We start from the raw sequence: 4682 nt of genomic DNA on the forward strand, positions 1-4682 counted from the left end.
GCAGGTGAGAAGCTCTTTTAACTGCTCATAAACTTATCATCAGATTGACCCTCCCTTGCCCTAAGTTTATTTAGTATTTATCCGTCAAAGTTTTTATTTATATGTATCTAAGCCTAGTAACTTAATCCTTGTCTTTTCTATGCCTATAACTGTGTTATGATAATATCCCCTAATACTCAGTTTCATAGTTTTGTAAATTTATGTCCCACACCAGAAGTTTGACTTGGTTGCTATTATCTAACCGACCTCACTGAAATCCATAATCCATATGAAACTGTAAATACTTCCCTCTTCCCACTCTCTCATTGCAGAAGATAATTTGGCCAAGTTGCAAAATAGATCCAGACTTTTACTCATGAAATCCTAATGCTCTCTTCCAATTTCTGGCTGAATTCCAGATTAATCATTTCCCATATGGCTTACTAGGTATGTGGAGTGTTTATGTATCATCAATAAATATGGTTAACAATTATATTTGATGATACCATTCCCGACAATAAATATTTGTTGCTAGATACATAATATAGATATCAAGCTGACCCTGAAGAGTTTTGGTACAAAACAGAGATTTTTATGATGACAAGGTGTGGGAGGGCAGTTTGTGCTAAGAAGGTACAGCGATGTAACCAAAGTTCGTCTATTAAACTACTATTTAAAAAGAATACTTTTCATAATGATTCGGCAGCCAGACAATAAGTCACAAAATTGAGAAATTCTTTGTGAGTCTTCATAAATGGAAGAGAATACTTCTTTGTCTATTACAACCTGAGCAAGGGCTATATCTATTCTCATAGTCTGAGGCTCTGCCATATTGTTGAAATCATCATGTTATTTACTATCAAGTTCAACAGAGAGAGAGGGTAACACTTTGTACATAACTTGCATGCCTCTACTACAAAATCGTGGGTTTTTTTCCTTAATTGCTTATTACAGTAGGGTAACTGAGTCATTTAGTTCTGAGCTCCTTTCATATCTTCTTCTGCTTGGCACATAGTATTTGTTAAATAAATATTTTTTGAAGATAGGGAAGAAAGAAGAGAGGAAAAACTATTTTTCAGGGAAAGAAGTGAAGGAATCTAGATGTTCCGTATTCCCAAATTCTCTTTTGCCTTAGACACTCACTGCTCATTCCTTGCCTTTTCTTTTCCTTTTTCTTCTTAGATTTCACTGACAGGGTATAGTCTGGTCCTGAATGCCATCTAAAATATCAGAGTCACAAAACAAATGACAGCTTTATTTGTCGATTCTAAAGACTTTTACAGGCTAACAATCTTTAGCTCACACAGAGCCAGTAATATAAGATTATTAGGCCGAGCTGTTTCTGGTTTCCCAGTGGAACAAGGAACACTGTCACTGGACAGTCCCTTGATTTCCTCCTGAGCACTCATTTGCTGTTCCATCATGGAATGCTTAGTATTTTCAACACTGTCGTGTAGATAAGTTAGAAAAGGCAATGGAAGGCAAACAGAATGGGATGAACTAATGACAGGGGATAACCAGAATGTATTGGCCTGGGATCCCAGACTCTGGAGTTCCTGTCCCTGTTTTTTTCTGGACTGGATGCCTTGGATATGCCACTTCACTCATTGGATTCAATTCCCTTATTACAAAGGGGCCTGGCTATTGAAGCTGTATGAACTGTCTCAGCTCTAACACTTTACAACTCAATAAGTTTAGAAGTAAACTACTTCAATTTTTAGGTAAATACTCTAGCACTGATTCTTTGAAAAAGTTATACTCATCCAACAGGAAAAACTTGATTGGACTCTGGACTGTAAAAAAATCAATAAATAAGTGAATAAGTAAACAAAAACATAAAAACAAATACATACATAATTTGATAATTCTGAAGGAATTATTGGGTGCCTTTGTAAAATTTGAATATGAAATTGAAAATGCATTGTTGCTGGCCCTTTGGCCTAGTGGTTAGGTTTGGTACACTCCACTTCGGTGGCCTGGGTTCAGTTCCAGATGGGGACCTATGTAACTTGTCGGTGGCCATACTGTGGTGCTGACCCACATGCAAAACAGAAGAAGATTGACACAGATGTTAGCTCAGGGACAATCTCCCTCAAGGAAAAAAGTGGAATATTGGCAAGAGATGTTAGCTCAGAATGAATCTTCCTCAGCAAAAAAATAAAATAAAAAATTGAAAAATGCAGATTAGATAAGAGTGTGTTATCAATGTTTAAATTATGATTTTGATAAAGGTACTGTGGTTATTGAGAGTAAATCCTTGTTCTCAGGCAATACTCTCTGAAGAATTTGAGGCTTAAAAAAATTCACTGTTTTGAACGAAGGAGAGGAAGTGAGGAGGATACAGCAAAGTTCATGCCTAAAGGATCAAGAATTCCAATAGTATTGCAATTTCTGATTCCAATTTCTTCTGGAGAATTAACCTGTGGACTTGTATATATGTTTTCAGTATCTGCATATGTTTTTGAAATGATTTGTGCTTTTTCACCACTAGCTCCAAAGATTTTCTGTTTCTCAAAGAGAAGTAACAAATACGGTGTCTATGTTTAACATATTAAGGTAGTCTGTGAACAGTTGACATGAAGAATTATAATTACCTTACATAAGGTCAGAATATACAAGTGTCCACTGCCTCAGAACCCAGCAAGAGTTCCTGTCCACCTGCGCACGGGATCTGTAACTGAGCTCTCATCCACTAGGTCTTGTCAACTGTGGCTAGCCCATAGATGCCTTTGCTCCCGGGCATTTATCACCAGTGCACTGGCACAGTAGAAAAATTAAGCATAGTGAGATGCAATCCAGCCTGGTGGTTATGCTTATGGACTCTGGAGCCGGGTATTTGCACACTGGCTTTACTGCTAAGAAGCTGTGTGAACTTGGGCAAATTATTTACCAGTTCAGAACCACAGTTTCTCCATTTGTAAAAGGAGAACGATAGTAGCACCTACTCCATGGGGTTGTTTGGAGAATTAAATGAGTTAAACATGGAAATAACCCAGATGAGCGCATGGACCTGAGTCAGTGCTCAGATGTCCTCTGAAGTCCTTATTGTGACTTCACACAGGTCTGTCTGCACGAGTGAAAGGAAAGACTACCTCTCTCAGCTTTGAGATTGCGCCCTGTCACCTGGGCTTTAAGACATGGCTTTGAGGTTTAGAGGAACACTTTTTACTTAAAAATCTATCTTTTACCCTGAAAGTCCATCAGATATTCACTCCATTTCAGGCTTAAGCTGAATAGTCATCAGCGTAGATTCATCACCCTGACCCCATCAAGTCTTGGCATAAGGAAATATTAAAGATCACCAGCTCTTGAGTCAGATGGCCGTGGTTCAAATTCTCGCTCTATCATATATTGCGACATGAAGCAAGATTTTTTTTAACACATTTTAATCTCAGTTTTCTCATCTGTGTAACGGCACGAATATTAGTACCTAACTCATAAGGGTGAAATGAGATTTAAATGAATCAATGTATCTAAAGTTCATAGAATGGTGCCAGAAATAAGTTTTCAATGCATATTAGCTATTGTCCCATTTAAGACATTTCCTTTATATTTACAATAAGACTCACTTCCTGTAATTTCTACGGTTTTCAGTAATTTGAAGTCACACAAAAAATATAGTCTCTGTTCTAAATGGCAGCCTTAACACTAATATATATATATATATATAGTATTTATATAAGATATATACTATACATATTTAATTTATTCTTCTTCAGTTTAAATTCCATTACCTTTTCCACACATACTGTAAAGTTGAGCCAAATCACATCTTCCTGGCTATTGTTCTCTGAGATGCAGTCCAGATTGTTCATGTTTCTCACAAAAGTGTGACCCAGAACTTTCTGAATAAGGATCTATTACAAAAGAGAGTAGGACTTTTATTATATCTCCTTTTTTGGATACCATGCTTCTAGTTCAAAATCCACCAACCAAACACCCTCATAGGCCACTACTTAGTGCTGTTTTTACGTTGAGCAGCAGTCTTTCATCCCTGTGCTGTCTTAGCACATATCTTTCCACTCCTAGGCTCACAAAACTGGTTTTTTACTTTATGTTTTGAATGGTGGTTTACTTTCTCACCTCAATTCTGTTACCTCTAAAAGAAGGAAAATCCTATTACTTGGTCTAATTGGTGTCTCCCTGTTCTGAAATTCCTTGATCTTCCATCTTTATATTTTTCCTTATGATAATTCATGATATTTTGTCTGGCCCTCATTTCCAGCGTGTGCAGATATAGAACACTAATTTTACCATGCAACCTAATACACTGCTTCTCCTTTGAAGTCTTATGCTATAAGGAGTTTAATAAATAGGCCATCTGGATCCTCAAGCAAGGCAATGATTAGGAGAAAACCTTAGTGACACAGAGGAAAGAAATACAAATCAGCTCAATTACCTTGTCTAATCATTAAATATCACTGCCCACCATCTACCAACCTTCAACTACCTACTCTGTCCTAAATAATAAAAAAAAGCTTTCTGGGTTCTTTTGGGGAGGAAGATTGTCCCTGAGCTAACATCTGTGCCAATCTTCCTCTATTTTGTATGTGGGTTGCTGTCACAGCATGGGTCACAAGTAGCGGATGTCCACACCAGGGATCCAAACCCACAAGCCTCAGGCTCCCGAAGCAGAAGCAGAGCACGCGAACTCAATCACTATGACACTGGGCCGGCCCCCATTGTTGCTGTTTTTTGTTCCC

The sequence above is a fragment of the Equus caballus genome, chromosome 12, assembly GCF_041296265.1.
Source record: "Equus caballus isolate H_3958 breed thoroughbred chromosome 12, TB-T2T, whole genome shotgun sequence".
Taxonomy (NCBI): Eukaryota; Metazoa; Chordata; class Mammalia; order Perissodactyla; family Equidae; genus Equus; species Equus caballus.